This window comes from Mustela putorius, unplaced genomic scaffold, assembly GCF_011764305.1.
Source record: "Mustela putorius furo isolate JIRA1106 unplaced genomic scaffold, ASM1176430v1.1 tig00003974_pilon_pilon_pilon, whole genome shotgun sequence".
NCBI classification, from domain to species: domain Eukaryota; kingdom Metazoa; phylum Chordata; class Mammalia; order Carnivora; family Mustelidae; genus Mustela; species Mustela putorius.
In genome coordinates, this window is record NW_025422117.1 from 12,937,205 (window position 1) to 12,957,028 (window position 19,824).

The 19,824-nt window shown below is 32.3% G+C and overlaps 1 pseudogene; it reads left to right on the forward strand.

Annotated features, from left to right (window-relative positions):
* The first annotated feature begins 547 nt into the window (after positions 1-547).
* LOC123389467 lies at positions 548-643 on the forward strand (annotated as a pseudogene).
* The last annotated feature ends 19,181 nt before the right edge of the window (positions 644-19,824 follow it).

Here is a 19,824-nt window from a genome sequence, read left to right on the forward strand (position 1 = left end):
ACCTACTATAGGTTTTTGCTTTGTGGTTACCACGGAGTTCACATATAACAGTGTGTATGTATATACACTCCACCCCCCCACACACACACACTAGTCTGTTTTTTTTTTTTAAAGATTTTATTTATTTATTTGACAGACAGAGATCACAAATAGGCAGAGAGAGAAAGAGAGGAGGAAGCAGGCTCCCTGCTGAGCAGAGAGCCCGATGCGGGGCTCGATCCCAGGACCCTGATGCGGGGCTCGATCCCAGGACCCTGAGATCATGACCTGAGCTGAAGGCAGAGGCTTAACCCACTGAGCCACCCAGGCACCCCACAATAGTCTATTTTAAGTGGATATTAACTTAAATTTGAACACATTCGACAACCTCTACATTTTTACCTCTCTCCCATGCTTCATGTTTTTGATGTCATATTTTCCACCTTTTATTTTGTGTATATCATAACTAATTTTGTAGTCATAGTTAATTTTACAACTTTTGCCTTTTAACCTTCATACTAGTTTTACTAATCGTTAATCCACTACCTTTACTATATAGTCAACTTGAAAGACTGTACTTTCAGGGATCATTTCTATAGTTTGTTACCATATATTCAACTTTACCAATGAGATTTTTACATCCATATATTTTATTGTTATTGGTTTATACCCTTTTCTTTTTTTCAGCTTAAAGAATTTCCTTTAACATATCTTATAATGCTAGTTTAGTGGCGATTAACTTCTTTAGCTTTTTGTGGTTTTTTTTTTTTCCCTCTTGTTCAGTAAACTCTATCTTTTCTTTAGTTCTACTTGATAGCCTTGCCAGGTATAGTATTCTTGGATAGAAGGTTTTGTTTTGTTTTGTTTCCTTTTCAACACTTTGAGTGAATATATCATGACTGTCTGTTTTAGCTGCAAAATTTTCTACAGAAAAATCAGTTGATTGTGCTATGTGGGTTTCCTTGTACATAGCATGTTATTGTTGTTGTTGTTTTCTTACTGCTTTTAAGGTTCTTTTTTTCCCCCAAAGTTTGTATTATGCCATTTTGCTATTACAGAGGACATAAATTAATGCGTTTTCACTAACTGAAGGAAATCTGAAGATTTTGCATATATATATATATATATATATATATATATATATACAAAAAGTAAAAGTAGCATCAGCATTTGTTTTGCACTGAGCCTTCATAGAGGCATCATGTGCCCTGAGCAGGAGTGGCCCTGCCAAGCTCCTTCCCCAGGAACTACATTCAGAATCTCAGTATTAAGCCATCATAGCTTTGAACTATGTGAGCATCTGTGCTTTATTTACATTTATTTTGTGCATTCATTAGCAAGATGTGCCCTAAGGTATTAGAAAAGCCTACAAGAGGTTATATTTTGGGTCTGGGAATACTAAAAAAAAAAAAAAAAAGAAAAAGTAAATTAACAGTAACTGCCTCTTTGCTTTACATCATTTCAGTTTACAAAGGGTTTCATAGGAACACTCTATTTTTGGATAATTTGGGGAACTTGGAGTCTAATTTCAGAGGTATTTTTTATGAAAAATATAGTATCTCACAGTATATTTCTTACACAGCAGAAGTATATGAATCTCAGAGGAGTTTCCATAGCTGTTCCAAAATTCAATACTCCTAAGGTTATATAGCCTAGGCATTATTTTTTACTTTTCTGCACATACACCCAGGTATTTAACAGAAAAGGTAAGGGGATACATTTAGGTAAGTTCTATAGTAATAAAATAATCTAAGATACAGCTGAGGACTGGTTTTTAGTTTCCTTGGATAAATCACATCTCTGCCACTACATGTCATCTGGGGACTGTCTTGTCATTTTTTAACCCATATATTTTATTTCTGTTTGTGTCTATATTTATTTAAACATGGAACTCAGCACTTTCACTGGTTCAACAGGAAATCCATCATGCTATGCATTTGGAATTATTCATGAACAACTGAAAGTCACAGGGAAATCCATAAAGGGTCATGCTATTTATTGCACACCCTCTGTCATCTTACAAATCACTGTTATCCTCTCACCACCTCTTGCCTGCATTCCCCTTTCCATCTGTCCTCTTCTCTAACTACAATTTATCTTCTCTCCATTGTGCACAGTTATTATCCTACTTCCTCTCAAGCTTTTGAGATCAGAGCATCCATGACACATTTATGTTTTTTCTATAAAGATTTATATTTCTTTAAAATGAATATTTACCTATCAGCATAAAGAATAAAATTTATTCCTCCCATTATAAATGATGATGTGGAATGTAAGAAGGATGATGTGGAATAGAAGAAGGAATAGCTTTCATTTGTGTGTATATATATGCATTTCTATGCATGCACATATGTATGTGCATGAGAGAGAACAGCATGATATATATACACAGGATAGTCCTGTAACTTTAATAAAGAGAGATAATGGTGACCAGTTATTTTAGCCTGTATTCTCAAGAAAACAGGAAGACAAGAATTAAAAGTGCTTATACTTTAAGAATAAGATGAAAAACCAGAAAGATGAAGATGTGAAAATAGGAAGTGAGGCAAGGAAAGATGTTAAGCAATGCCAAGCAATGCACTGCTGTGCTGGACACTGCAGGCAGTGATCTACAACGTGGCATTCATGAAACTTCTTGGTCCTTGTTAACACAGAACTTATCTTCTGGAGAAAAAAAGGTGGGAAGATTTTTTTTTTTTTCCCCACACAGCTACTTCCTAATTCTTAGTATAAACAGTTAACTTATTTTAGTTAGAGACAAAGAGAAAGGGAAGGTGAGGAACAATGCTTTATTTTTCAATAAGAGTGACTTCCAATAATAATCTTCTTAAACATAGAACCAACGATTTTGGAGGGTAGATTGTTCATTGTGTGGGACTATCCAGGCCATTCCTGGCATCCTTGGGCTTGCTCATTGATACAAGTTGTATTCCCTGTTACTATGACATCTGAAAATGCCTTCACATCTTTCTCAGGGTGGGGTAAATACCACCCTTATTTGTGATCCACTATTAAACCAAATTATACTATATTTTAATCAGTGAGAAGCTCAGATTGAATCTTGATATTACTTATACTTTCACATCTAGTATCTATTTAGTTACACAGCCTTTTCTAGATAGGGTTTTGCAGATTTATTATATCAATATGGTTACCAGAGAACCAAAAGCTCTTTTTCGTCTTTTTGTCTAGTCCCTAGACAATTTACTCTAGTAAAATTACAAATTTACCCTAGTTAATTTACCTCAGGATTCTATCTTCAGCTTTGGTCTTATTCTTGCCTCTGTATTAAAATGATGTAATTGACTGTCCTGGTTTTAGCTTTCATCCATATACTGAAGACTACTAGATATAAATTTCCAGCAGAGGATTCTCCATTGAGCTTAAGAAATGAATGCCTAATGTGCTCTGGCCACCTGTACTTGGATTCATTGAAGACACCTGAAACTCATTATCTGTAAAGGCAAATTCATATTCCTTGCTCCCAGACTGGTTTATATTCCCGTATTTTCTGTCTCATTTGACGGAAGATACATTTATTCTCTTACACATATTACCATATAATAAAATTATCCTTGACATTTTTTTTCTTCATTTCCCATATCTAATCCTTCAAGAATCTTGGGATCTTATTTTTGTACAGGAAAAGGCGAAGTCCACTTTATATTAGGCATCAGTCACTACACAAAGGCTTAAGTACTATAAAATCAACTGTTAATGTATAGCTGGTTAAAAATATAATATAAATTATTTAAATAGTATCCTCCTACTGCTCTCATTTAATATCATATCTGGAGAACTTCTTGTGTTTGGTAGGTTGGTTTTACTGGCCACTAGGAACATATACATTATTAAGGGAAAAACATTTGACAAATATAATCAGAAAACACAACATGAAGCAAACATGAGAAACGTTATTAGTTCCTTTGTTGTTCTCACATCTTTCTTTGGATCTATGAGTGGGTTTGAAATGGACAGCTTTATTTAATATTAATAATTTTTCCTGGCTATGACTTGCTTATCCTGGTTTTGATGTACTTTTCCTGAGCAATGAGGGTCTAAAAATTTTAATTTATGAACAAAGACTACCTTCTTGATCAGCTAACCTACAATCAAACTTATTTGATTCTGTGTGGATCCTTAAGCCAGATTTTCAATTTGTCCCTTGAAAGCCCCATGCTGGCTATAATAAAAACTTAATTGTGAAATAGACAAGAGGAATGGATGTTTTTCACCAGTTTACTCTTTTCTGGTATATATATCCTGTTTGGATCCTTGTTTGTAAATTTTCATGCTACTAGGAAAATGTAAGATTTTTGTTTGTTTGTTTTTTTAAATACCTGGTATGTTCTCTTTCTTTAGGTAAATTGGTGACCTCTATAGTATGTAAGGTTAAATCGGGCAAAACTTTCAGTATTGTTTTGTAGGACTACTGAATATTTACTTTCCAAATTTAGGAAAGGACATTGTATGTCCAGTTGTTATTAAGTCAGTGCAGTTCCTGATTAGAATTGGGTAGCTAGTGGTAGAGATATTTGCAGTTCCAGAGACTGAAGAAAAATTTAGATGGGACTAGCCTCTCTGTGTGCCATTTTGCTGACACTAGTTATTATCAGAGTAACTCAGAAGGGACTATCACTGGATAAAAGATGAATGTCCTAATTATTAACCTGATAAATCACAAGAGATAAAATTTAGAAGAGGTTTTTGTTTTTGTTTTCCTATCAAAATTCTTTATTAGTGTTGGAGTCATATGGGATCCAATAATAGAGGGAGCCATTATGGTATATGCAAGAGGTTCCACAATCCTAGAGTTAAGTTTTTACTTGTTAGTAGCCATTTAGAATGCTTTTGGACAAGAAACAATAGCAATAAAATTATACAAATATTAAGTTGTGATTGAGTTACTCTGGACTTTAATTTTTTAAAATATTGATTTGGCTTTTGATTTCATTGGCTCTTGGGTTTGGCATTTGTATCTAGGAAAAGTAACATCTGAGGATAATTAGATAATGAAAATAAAATATTAACTAGATAAATTATAGTTTATTAAAAGAAAAACAGGAATGGAAGAATAAATTTCTAGGAGTCAAAGAAGTCAAAAACTTCTTTAATATTTCATTTGCAACTCTTTACTGATTAGTAATTATAGCTTGTTGCCAAGTATTGGCTTACCCAAAAGGAAAAGACATGTATTCCCTTCATCAGGTCTCACCTTCATAAGAAAAAGGTGAATGTGGTTCTTGTCTTGCTCAAGCCACCTCCATGCTGTCTCAGCAGGTAGCAGTACTGGGCAGAAGCGTTCAGCATTCTCAAAGAAGGTGAAAGCATTAGTATGTCCACTTCACAAGTACAGTAAGTCTACTGGTCCATTCTCTTTAAGAATATTTTAGTATTGAGGTATGTAAATCTGGGCCCTTATGGTTTGGCTGTTGTATAGATGGCCAGATCACCACATGGATCTGGTAACATTTGTGTCTGATAATTTTGATAGGAAATGACAGAGGACTCTGGGAGTCCTCTATAAATTATAAGCGTGCGTGGCATAAACAAATTGCTTATAATTTCTTGAATATAGTTATTAACTCATAGCCTCATAGCCTTTATAGTTTTGATATAAGTATTTCTAATTTTCCTTGATTTTCAAACTGGAATAATTTAATTAGACAAAATCTAGACAGTTTGTAAAGATGCAATTATTTTTTATTTTTTTAACACAAACTCATTTTAACACATCAATGTTAACTTTCACATCCAGTAAAGGACAAAATTATTTTTAAAAATGCATTTGAAAATACATTTTTCCTAAGTCAAAAGCAGATGGTATATTTAATATGAAGTTATTTCTGAAACTGTTTTGTTTTGTTTTACATATTCTAGCATATATTAAAATTATATTATCAATATCAGCACTAATTTTGTGAGAAAAGGAGACTTGTGATCACAGGTCATTCTTAAATATTTATATATTATAGCATCTTTACAGAAAATAACCTGGGGAGTTCAGCATTCATTGTAAAGATGGCTGGAAAGATCTTAATGTCAGTCAGATTAATATTGATTATAAAAAAGGACTACCAAAGACTTTAACACTTTAGATACAAAGATTAATTCAGTTACATATAACATCATATTATCACTTTTTTCTTAAGGTAGTGACATTTTTTTTAAATAGAATTTTTTTTAATTATAAGGCTCTCTTTATGACAAGTATTTCTAAGATAAATACAGTTCAAGACAAATCTTTTTGTACCTTATCTTCTAGTCCATTTTATATATACCTGAAATAATTTCTATTTTTAATGTAAAGGGGATATAAATAAATAATACGATTTTGGTTTTTTATATTCCAATATTGCTACACAGCAATATGTTAGTGTAAGCTATTGAACTAGTATAAAAATTTTGTGTGAAAATTATTGCCTTTCTTTTTAAGAGGGATAGATTTGAGGGGAATTGTTTTTGTGTGAGCATTGTTACTAAAGTTTTCCTTAGAAACTAAACTGGAATTAGTCCATATGAATATGCTTTATTAAAACATAATATTAATATGTAAGTTATTGTATTCTTCATAATATGTAATATATTGATATCAGGGGACATCTATTGATCTACCAGTCTATCCATCTACAAGTATCAGGCAATGATATTTTAAATTTAACTTTAGACTGTTAAATAAAATCAGTCTCCCTAGAGTTAAAACAAATAATTTTCCATAGCACTCAGAATTAAAGTCAAAATGTACCTGTTAAGATTTATCTTTCTCCCACCAGTCTGTCCTCCGCTCCTTTCATTCTTGCTGATTTTAAATCTTTTGCCCTTCTACCATAATCAGCTTACTAGTTCTGAAATTCACCTATGATGTCTTATCTATGGGTTTCTGCATTTGTTATTTTTGTCTGGAACATTTTTCTCCAACATATCTTTAACACTTTGCCTCTCTCATCTCCTTTAGGCTCAAAAAATGCACTCTTACTGAAGTCTTTCCTCATAGCCTTATTTCAAACGGCAACTTCCTTCCTTAGCATTCCTTATTCTCCTCTTCCTAATTTACTTTTCTCTGAGCACTGATCACTAGCTTAGATGCGTATCATGTAATGTTATTATATAGTGTTTATTTGCCATCTCCTTCCCAGTAGAATGTAAACTTTATAAATAGCCCAGTTTTGTCTATTTTGCTCAGTACTATGTCCTCTGACATAAATTAGTTGTTCAAAAAAATTTATAAGATTGATGAATAGGTAAATAAAAATACAAGGCTCAAGAAGAGGCATGATTTCGTTGCTAATTGTTGTTTAGGACTGTCCACATAACATAACTAAGAAGAAAATGAGTCATGAGCTTTCTTTAAAATTATTTTTAATCACTTGGTCAATATGAATTATACTACATATGATTTGAATAAATCAATTAGATTATAATGTTTTAGATAGATCAATTGACCTATGGAATTAATTGCTTATAAATTAAAATAATTTCAGATTTTATTCATCAGATTGCACTTTTGTTCCTATTATATTTCCATTTCATTTTTAAGTGATACTAGACAAGAAATATGGGGGTGGGGTAGTGTGGTTTGTGGAGCTAGTTGCTGTCCCAAAATGAGATAAGCAATTGAAGTACAATGAATATCTGGTATTTCCCCTTTGATTCAGTATTTGTGTGAACTTGAATATGTGAGAAGACTAAGTCTCTCTGTGGGGGGAGGGAATAGCTGCTCATTAAAACCTAAAACAATATAGTCATATATGTTCCATCCTTGTTTATAAAATTAATACAAATATAAGGAATTTCCAAGGGAATTATTGAGCACAAAGTCTTTTGGATTTGTATTAATAAAAATAACATTGAAAACAGATATTATAATTTCTAGTTTAATATTTAAAACACTTTTCTGGAATTTAAAATTTTCCTTTAAATCTTTCAAAGTGTCAGTGTGAGAGGAGACCACTTACTGTTATAGATTTTAGTTCAATGGCTGATGAGGGCCTCCCAGAGTTTGTATGTCTGAATGAAAGGAGCTCAGGCTGTAAGGTAGAATTTTCCATGACCTAGAAATTTCATTTATTTTAAATTTGTAAGATTTCTAATGATATTTCATCTTTTTTAAAATTATTAATGGATTCATCTGAGTGTTGGCCTTTATAAAGGTAAAGAAAAGATCTCTTTTATATCTAACATGCAAAATGTTATATCCATTCTAGCCATTGTGTGAATTTACAGAATTATTTCCCAATGACCTAGGGATTTTCTTTGCTAGGTCTTACAAAGGGTACCAGATGCTGCTAAAGTATCTGACAGCAGCTTGACCAGAACTTGACCAATGTCATTTCTAGAGTGCTGCCATCCCGACCCATCCTGACCCTTGAAGCTACCCAGCAAGTCTCATGACAGCTTTTGCTCCTTCCTGCTGTCACTCATGCGAGGCTGGACAGGTCATAGATCCATGACTGTAGTCCCATAAGTTCATCACCTGACGGTTGTCTGACTGATATATTTGATCTCAGGCTCAAATTCCTTTCTGGCTCCAGGTTTGTTGACCTGCACTAATTCCCAAGAGGCCATTGGTCATCAGTCAGCACCAACAATTCAAGCCCAACTCCTCCTTGGCTTTGATCTCCAACTCTCTAACCTGAAAAGCCAGAAAAGAAAACACAGAAAACTGGAATTGATACTTACTTGATGCATAACTGCTTTAGCTGTCTGTCAAATCATACTCTATGATAAAGCCAGTATATGTCTGTGATCCCAAGTCAGGAAGTTCTGAAATGCCATCCTTTTTTATTTCCAAGTGCACACTGGTATCAGAGGTCACACTCTGATCAGAGATCAGCATGTCTAAGTTCTGGTGTATTTTTCCCGTTGTATTGCTTTTTGCATTTTTATGAAGCTTCTTTTATATACTACTGACAGTACCTTAGTAATTTGGCTGTTAGGTGTATTACTTTTTAAAGATGTGGTCTGTGCTGTAATCATCATCTTCTGGCCATCCTTGATTTTCTGATAAATTACTTGCCATGAGTCATCTTTGTGATTTATTATGTAGGTGAAATCTGGGTTTACATTACCTGAGATTTGTTACTTTTTTGAATTATAGCCGCACAAAGTTGCAAATGAATCATCTTCATAGAAACTGATAGAAATTACTGACCAACTCATATAGAGAGCCAGATTTTCAAATATTGGTAAGTTATAACAAATCTTATTGCCTGAGTCACCTGTCAGGTATTTGACTTAGTGTGACTTGCTGATGTAAATCATTCATCAGAATTGATTATAGATGTTTTAAGAGAATAGTTTTAAATTCATCCCTGAAAATTTGGTGTTTTAAAATGATTAATTTTTTTGGAGTTCTATGTAAACATTTTAATTTAATTCACAGAACTTTAAATTATATAGGTAAATACATCAAGACAATTGAATAAATGAAAAAATGATATTCATGAGGGAAGATATATATCCTAGAAGGCATTAATAATACATCTTAACTGTAGCATTTTCATATAGTTTTATTTAAAATACGGCATATGTTATAACTATATTTGCAGGAAATGCAAAGGCATACCCACACTAATAAATAACTGGATCAGGTTAGGTCTTAATAGTCCATACATTAGGAATAAAATCAGGAATGAAGCACTCAAATTAACATTAATAAGTGCAGAAAGAATTTTCATCTTATATATTTCTTTCCTTCCTTTAGATCTTACTATCAGTTGAGAAAGATGAATCTCTAGATGATTTTACTTCATACTTGGTATATACTTAGTGAATAATAAAACATCTGCTTTCATTTAAGACTGAATGATTTAATATTTAGAAAATTACAGAAATATTTTGCTATTATATTTCATGTGTTTGTGCTATGTTAATTGAATACTTATTCTGTGTGAGTAGCATAGAAAGTGTAAGAAGAAGAAATCTCTGTCCATAAGATGGACATTATTTTACTAGAAAAAGAGCATTAACAACTGGGAAGCCAGGATTAGTGTCTGCAAATTTGGTAGTAACATGAGTAATGGCCTAGATGGATCTATAAAGATTTGTCTCATTCTGAGGAAGTGGTCACTTTCTAAAACTGTAATTATTCTCTCCAGCCCTTGATGAGACATTTTGATGGCTAGATAAATAGGAAGTTATGCAGATAACACATCTTTGTCTGCTATTACATGAAATTAGATGATGCTATTACATGAAATTACTATGTTTAATAATGCAATTGGATATGACCAAATTAATTATGAAAATACCTAATTTCATGTTTGATCTTTTAGAAAGATCATCATTTTAGCTGTGAGTTAAAAAATACTTATAAAATCTTAATTAATTCTATGGCATTTCTTCTTAGAAGTAATTATATCTAAATGTTGCATTCGTTCTCAGAAAAGGTAAAACATTTACTTTCTTGCGCACCTGGGTGATTCAGTTGGTGAAGCATCTGCCTTCAGCTCAGGTCATGATTGCAGGGTTCTGAGATCTAGGAGACATCAGGTTCCTTGCTCAGCAGGGAGCCTGCTTTTCCCTCTGTGCCAATACCCCTGCTTGTGCACTCTCGCTCTCACAAATAAATAAAATATTTTTAAAAAATTTATTTTCTTCTTTCACGAAAAAATTAAAAAAAATAATTTTATTTTTATGAAACTACAAAAAGAACATTTTATTCAGATGACAGAATGATATACAGTCACATTAGATATGAAAAATTTATGTTGTACAGTAAGTAAATTAAATAGAAAACAGTTATAACTTATACCCTCTCTGATTTAGAATTCTCATGGTCACCATGAAGCAGACTGAATGATCCATAATTGCATCTTAAATTAGACCTTTGAAGTGATTAATCTCCCTAGGCTTGCTTGTTTCATGAATATATTATTTTTATATTTTCAAAACAGTCTTTTCTTTTGAGAAATGTTAAAGACTTGTTGTTATTTTTCTATATTATGAAAGTACTTAGAAAGAATTTATTAGTGTACTTAGGAAAGGGCTAATAGAAATGTCTTCAAGTTTGATTCCAACAAGCACAGTTTACTAGAGAAGCAGATGCTTTAGCAGCAGGGGTAGGAAACCTGTAGATTAAATCTAAAGGATTATAACAGGGCATATTTACTGAAAGCATCCTCTTTGATCCTCTAGTGCAAAAAGAATATGTAAGAATTAAAAGGTCAAAGAATGAGGGTGGAACTGTGAATTTAATGAATCCTCATGTATACATCCAAAGAGCTGTGAAAAAGCATAATTTGGAAATTAACTTTTCCTATAGACCACCTTTGTTTCTTGGAAAAATGGTGAAATTTTTAATGCTGAGTTGGAGGCTTTGAGATTAGAGTAAATTATAAAAGGGTGAAAAGGCATTATTATGATTATAAAGAAACAAGATTTTCCGTTAAGAAAATGATACCAAATTCTGTAATGTTTGTATGAAAATTCTTCTTTCTTACTTACATTGTCTTGCCGAATTATTAGGTAGCTTTCTCACTGTAGATGAAAAATGAAGCCAGTGTTGGTATGGAAGCAGGAAATCTTTGTTCTAATAGCCTTTTTCCAGCTACCAAATACCTCTGTTTTTTATTTATGGTTCTGTAGATGTGTTGTCACTTAAGTCATCATAAATACCAGGTATAAACTGAGTGAGAACAAAAAGAAGAACTAATGCAATGGTTTAAAGTTGCATGTTTATGAAACTGCACATTCATTTGAGATTGACCATAACAGAAGAAAATAGGCAAAACTAGTGGTACTTCTGGAGGTAAGAGATTTAAAAAAACAAAAACAAAAACAAAAAAACCAGAAGCCGCCAAACATGAGGTGTCAGGTAAGTTGCTTAAGTGGGACCACCATCCAAATAATTTCTCTTCCTTTTCATCATATTGAATGCCAAGGAGGCAGGGAATCAAGAATTTTATTTATTGCCATTGCTCTTCTATTCATATCCAGAAATTAGTATCTGTGAGAAGGGACTATTTTTTAAAAAATCACTGTAAATCAAAAAAATCACCATTTTTGTCTTAAAATCATTAGATATATGTGTGTGGTGTTAAAATACATGAATGTTTATCCACATCTACTTAAAAAAATTAACACTTTAGAGTATTTATAATAATGAGCATTTATTTAAAATGGATACTTTATAGAAGCCCTACTAGATACAGTAATTATGAAATACTTAGTGGATTAATATTTTTAACACAACCAAAATTATTAGAATATACACTAAATATATAGTGTCTTTAGTATATAAACTAAGAGGAAACACATAAAACAAGATTAATGTTCTTAACTATTATCAATAACTTTGGAATGAATCTCTAATTGCTATACTTTTCTAATGTTAATATACATTAAAGCTATATATTAGGAAGGAGAATATATATCTGTGTATGTAAACATACAAACACACAAATATATATGTGAGGGGTATTTCCCACTTTTAAGAAAAATAAATTTATTTTAAACAAATCTTTTTCAAAAAAGTATCTGTATTTTGAAAAATTATAGCAACCCAACATCCAGAATACATGCTACAATATAAATACTGTACAAATAAATTGTACTGTATTTATAATTTATAAGTGAATATTTCCCAAATCATAAATGTTAAAACATGTATTGAAAAATATCCTTCTGGGGTGCCTGGGTGGCTCAGTGGGTTAGAGCCTCTGCCTTCGGCTCAAGTCATGGTCCCAGGGTCCTGGGATGGAGCCCCACATCAGGCTCTCTGCTCAGCGGGGAGCCTGCTTCCTCCTCTCTCTCTGCCTGCCTCTCTGCCTCCTTGTGATCTCTGTCTGTCAAATAAATAAATAAAATCTTAAAAAAAAAAAGGAAAAATATCCTTCCAAAATAAATACCTAAATTCATTCTAACACAATTTTTTTTCTTCAAATTTGTATTTAAATTCCAGTTAGTTAACATACCATGCAATGTTGGTTTTAGGAGTAGAATTCAGTGATTCATGATTTATATACATACCCAGTGCTCCTCATATCAAGTGCTCTCCTTCATACCTATCACCCCTCTAGCCCATTCCCCCTCCCACCTCCCTTCACCACCCCTCAGTTTGTTCCCTACCTTTAAGAATCTCTTATTGTTTGTTTGCCTCTCTTTTATTCTGTTCCCCCATATGTTCATCTACTTTGTTTCTTAAATTCCACATGTGAGTGAAATCAGGGTATTTGACTTTCTGTAACTGATGTATTTAGCTTAGCATAATATCCTCTAGCTCTGTCCATGTCATTGCAAATGGCAAGATTTCATTATTTTTGATGGCTGTGTAAGATTCCATTTTGTATATATAGCACATCGTCTTTATCCATTCATCAGTCAATGGGCATTTGGGCTTTTCCATTGCTAGGCTATTGTTGATAATGTTGCTATGAATGTCAGGGGGAATGCACCCCTTTGAATCTGTATTTTGTACCCTTTGGATAACTATCTAGTAGTCCAATTGCTGAATTGTAGGGTAGTTTTATTTTTAACTTTTTTGAGGAACCTCCAAACTGTTCTCCAGAGCGACTGCACCAGTTTGCATTACCACAAACAGTGCAAGAGGATTCCCTTTTCTCCACATCCTTCCCAACATCTGTTGTTTACTGTGTTGTCAGTTTTAGCCATTCTGACAGGTGTGAGATGGTATCTAACTGTTGTTTTGACTTGTATTTCTCTGATGATGAGTGACATTGAGCATATTTCTATGTGTCTGTTAGCCATCTGGATGTCTTCTTTGGAAAAGTTTCTATTCATGTCTTCTGACCATTTCTTAACTGGATTATGTTTTTTAAGTGTTGAGTTTGATAAGTTCTTTACAGATTTTGGATATAACCCTCTATCTGATATGTCATTTGCAAATATCTGCTCCTGTTCAATTGGTTTTCTTTTGGTTTTGTGGATAGTTTCCTTTGCTGTGCAGAAGATTTTTATCTTGGTGATGTCCCAATAACTTCATTTTTGCTTTTTGTTTCTCTTGCGTCCGGCAACGTGTCTAATAAGAAATTGTTTCTGCCAAGGTCAAAGAGTTTGTTGCCTGTGTTCTCTTCTAGGATTTTGATGGTTTCCTGTCTCATATTTAGGCCTTTCATTCTTTTTGAATTTATTTTTATATTCTAACACAATTTTTTGTTCTAACACACCACTTTGAAACATTCTTTTAGTCCATTTCTTATTAATATCTTAGATGTACAAAGTTCATTAGCATCTTTAGCACTTGTAAGAACAAATTAAAGACAAAATTTTTCTTCAACATGCAATTCGGGAAATATACTTTAACAACCTACTCATTAAACATTTCCACATTAAAAATCAAAACAAAGCAAAGTGAAAATACTAATAGAGCAAAATTGAAATGTGAAACCCCTTTAAAAAATGGATTTCAGACTGAATGATTATCAGGCATATCTGGGCTTTTGATGTTTTAGAGTGGCAGGACAAATACGGGTAATGAAAGTGTCATCACTTTTATCACATCACGTGAGTTTGCAAAATGGACTGTAAAGCTGAACTTTGGCAAATAAAAGTTTTGTCAGATGTTGCTCTTACATGTATAGATAAGAGTATATACATTTCTCCTTTATTCTGTAAATGTGGTGGAATTTAATTTTGAATATTAAACCCCAAAATTAGCTCCTAGAATAACCAAACTTAATCTTGAGATATTCTGGTTTTTTTTGTCTTTATTTAAGTGACTAATATTTCCACTAGTCATTTGTGCATCTATATTCATATAAAAGACCAGAATATAATTTCCTCTTTTTTTCACAATGTTTTTGTCCAGTTTTAGTTATGATTATGCTTATCTCATAAGGGAAGTGGGAAGATCCTCTCTTTTTATTTGTCTGTTCCTTCAGGGATTTGCATAAGACTAGCATTATTTCTTTTTTAATTGTTTGCAGATATAACTTGGAGTTTCTTTATGGAGACATTTTAAATTACTGACTCAGATTCCAAAATAAATACAGGACTATTCTTATCTTCTATTTTTACTTTTGTCAGTTTTAGTGGCTTGCCTTACACTGCAGTACAGAATTTTGCTGAACAAGGCCTGGTGGAACTCCAGATCAGCAATCTCTGGTTCCTAATTCCAACAACTATTTCATATGCCCACACTACCACTTTTCTGTTACAACTAAGTTTAAAGGACAATTTCCTACTTTTATGTGAGTTAAAAAACCACCACCACAACAACAAAAAAAAAAACAATTCCAATGGAAAAGTCAGAGGCAAATAATGAAAGCTTACCGTTACCAAGTGAATTTCACTTTTTTCTGTGTTCTTAATCACTACAATTAGTTTGCCTTGATTCTATTGTGATAAATTTAACCAGTTTTTATGTTCTTTAGCTTTCATAATTAGTTTCAGTAGGAGATTAGTAAGGTAACAGTTACCCAAACAGGGCTGAAATTTGAAGTCCCTAAATTGGTTTCTTTGTGGTGTTATTCTGATGAAGCCTTCTATTTCCATTATCTTATTTTCTATTCTTATAACTCATTAATATTTATGGTTATCAACATGAAAGATTTTCCTTGCAGAAGCAATTAAATGCATTGTTTATTTGTAAAGCCCTTATCTAAGATCTCTTTTTTTTAGTGCCCAAGGAAGTAGAAACAATAGATTAAACACTTTTAGCCTGCTCTTAATTTAGCATCTTGCCTACATCAACAAATGGCTGCAGAACCAGCTCCATCAATATAATGCACACCCTATTAAAATTCTCTTTTCCTCACTCATATTTTTCAACATGTCTGAGAACTGTATGTACTATGAATTTTTATGAGGGAGGAAAACAGCTCTGATTATTGTGTTTAGTACACAAAAGAAAGAAAGAAAAAATATTAACAATTGACATCTTCCTGATGCCATGTCACTTCTCAAAAGATTATGTTCTCATGACCTCTGGATGAATCCTCAACATGTTTGTCTGGCCAGATATAAAATATTAATAAATCTTTTGAATTATGACTTATCAGTGCTGTCCACATTTTTTCTTACTATTTAACTGATTTTTTTTAATCACATAATTTTAGAGTATGTGATTCCCTCAATCTCACATCCATAATTTGGATTGAAAGCATCATCAAAATATACACAATGAGAACTTTAGCAACCTTCCTTCTCCACTTGACATCTATATCCTAATAATATGCACTAGCCATTACTTTTCCCCTAACTACTTGCTGCTGGAAAGCAATATGCTGATGACTGAACAATCACCCCCTAGTCTCTTACATCCAGTGCATGAACTTTTCTCTAATGCACTGAAAGTTAATGTTATGGATGGAAACATTTCTCTGGACAGAGCTTAATGGCCAAATGCTAAGTAATATTTGATTTATGAAATCTGTGAAAACAGATGGTACGTGTACTTATCCTTGAAAGCTAAGCTTAAAAAGTCATCATACCTTCTCTCTGAGGATTTCATTCACACTGTCTCTAGCAGAGACTACATTAATCTCTCATTTTCAGCGCACTGTAGCAGAACACATTTTATTTTAGACATTTGTTAATATGTAGTTGCCTCCATTAGGCATTTACCTACCTGAAAAAGTAACCATGTTTTATTCATCCTTATGTCCAATAATGTCATACAAGGAAGAGTCCCAGGGTCAAATAGCAGGAATCAGTGAATGCAAGCTCTAGTCATGAAGCTATTAATTTATCCATGAAATGTCTTTCCTACTGTTTTAAAAAGGTATACTTCACTCAAAATAACTGACCCAAATATATGAATGTAAAACTCTGTATAAACATTACTTCTACTTGACATATCATGTGACAGTTCTCTGTGGTATCTGAAATTTTTAATATCAAACTTTGATTGTCAATATTAATCTTTTTCAGTACAAAATGTAAGGTTAGGTATTTATAAAAATGTTACTGGACACTTGAACTCAAATAAATTGACTAAGCAGAGGTGGGAAATGAAAATCAAATCACAAAACATTAATTAGAAGAAATAAAAAAACAGTTCAAAGAAACTAGAAATTACTTTGTTAGATAAATAAAAGGAGATAATTACAAGGAGATGATCATGAGCTGGTTAAAAATATTCCAGAGAAAACACATTTAAAAAACTAAATGTCTATGTTTTGCAGCACATAAAACTGAGCAGAATTGAACATGCAAGTTGACTCTCATTTGCTGAATAAAAATTTGTATTGTGATAAACATATTTTCAGAACTTCAGTTTTACTTTGTATTTATTAGCATTCTAAGAAAAAAATATCCTCTTTAGAGTACTACAGAAGGAATAGTAATTCAGTATAGATGCATGTAAAAATAAAGTTAGTGCTTTTTTTCGAGGGTTATTTCCAAATATTCACATGGGATTCACAACATGTCACAGGCATTTAATGAAAGCCAGTACAAATTTTGGCAATTTAGACACTCTTATATAAATGGCATGATTTGTATTAAAAAGCACCCTACCATCTCTCCTTGTTTATTTGCTAATTATTTTACCCAAGTAATGAAATGATATGGACTTTACAAAGCTTCATTACAACATTTAAATTAACATATTTGTTCCATTAACAATGTTGTTTTTTTAAATTACTTGGGTATTCCATTTGAAATTTAATTGATGAAAAGGCAGCAATTTGGTCAGTCAACAAAGCATTTACTAATTACCTACCATGTGTCAAGCCTTTTCCCCAGAGCTGAGAATATCAAGTAGAAAAATAAAGGATTCATGCCCTCATATAACTTATATCTGAATGAGGATAGGCAGTATTTTGCTTAGTAAGTATTTTTATTCTTCCTATGTCTAGAAAACTGACTACAAATAAAATTTGCAGTGTTGAAAAATAGCAGTTGAAAAAATAAAATGCATGTTGTCATGTTTAATTATTATATGCATATTCTTCTTTTGATTTTAAAGTATGGCTCATTTATTAAAGTAATCAATATAAAAATAAATACTTAGATAAAATAATATGGTCTTAAAAATTGACATATCCATGATCACTGTAATAAATGTCTGCTATTTGGATAGATATACTCTAGTGTTAGTTGGTATTAATTGCAATTCTATATATTTCTGAATTTTAGAAAATCTTTCCTTGAAGCTTGCCAAAAAATTTATATGTGAGCAGTAAGGTCATTGGAATGCTGAGTAAATAATTCATTTTTCTCTTCAGAGAATTATAAACTTGATAATGCAATCTGTAAATACGCTTTTAAACCAAATAGCTCAATCATGTTTTGGACAGAAGGCATCCCTGTGTAAATTTTATGAAATTAAAGTAAGGTATAATAATTTTTAGCAAAGTACATAAATACTGACTGAATTGCAGACTGATTTTTGCAAATGAGTTTCATTCTGTTTTTTTACAGAATTATTTTAAATACACATTTTTAACCTTTTTGCTAAATATATTTTAATATCATTGATGATGGAAGTTTCATATTGTCTTTTGGAAATTCTACTTTATTTACATAACATCTACTCAAAAATCCTATGAAAGACTGCAGTCATCCAAGACTATATGATTCTTTTTGTCTTCGGGCTTAAACTCCCGAAATCCCTGACTATATAAACTGATTGTGACTTTTATTTAAAAAAATTTTTTTAGAGAGGGGACTTAGGGGCAGAGAGAGGGGGAGGGAAAGAGAGATTCTTAAGTAGGTTCCATGCCTAGCACAGAACCCAATACAGGGCTCGATCTTACAACCCCAAGATCATGACCTTGGGGTCGTGAAGAGCCAAAATAAAGAGTTGGACACTTGATCAGCTGAGCCACCCAGGTGTCTCAACTGACTCTGACTTTTAAATGGAGATTTCTTTTCCCAAAAACATGATTGCAAGTTAGTTGCCCATGAGATGGGACATTTAAAGATTCTGATATTTCTAGAACAGAAATTCAAGTACTTTAAGTCATCAAATGCCTCTGAAAATTAAATATTCTAAAAAGCATAGACATTCCTCCCTCCAAAATGGAATATATTTGTTCATCTAAATCATTAACAAAAATATTATTTCTAAACTATTTATTTGGAGACTGTTGTTCATCCAACACTAATTATCATTCAGCCAATCTCTCCATTTACTCAGCAGCTTACAATGAGTAATTGAGTTGTGCCAGAAATTATTTTGGCACCACAGCAGGCACATACTTGATAAATGTCATTGACCATTGTTAACAAAACAAAGTGCTGTGCCTTCACATAGCTCCCAGCACATTAAAGTGCTGTTAAAAATTTACAACCATGAAATAAGTACTATAACAATGATTTGTAAAGTACAATGAAAGCAAATAAAGTACAAGGATCCTTGCATAGAAACGAGAAAAATGAAATATGTGAAGATGAATAATAATATACCAGTTAGAGAGTGAAAGGGGATGGCATTCCAGATAAAGTGCATATTCAAGAGCATTGAAATTTAAAAGAAATAGGCACATTCATGAAATGGGAGTTATTTTTCCGTATCTGCGCCAGTTGCAGTGCAAGGTGAATACTAACGTTTTAGCACAAATTTGTAAGTTCTACAAAAAATGGAATATATATTATATTTCAGTAATAGTATTAGATGGATGAAATTAAAAAATAGTATCCAAGGTGTTTTATCAGTAATATGGTTAAATATTTTCCAAAATTTACCATAAAATTCTATGTAAAGCCATATAGTTTTCAATACATGATTTTTCACCTCCTCTTTACATACATCTTGATAAAATCTATAAACAGTTTTAGCATAAACATATTTAGTTTTTAAATATGTTTTCTCTGTGAAATTAATCCTAGATTCATTTAATTACATTGTAAAACATTTTGAATCTTCCACTATTTTTACTTCTTAAAGCTACAAAATGAAGAGAAATGGAAGAGAGAAAGATACAAAGTTAGGAACTGGGA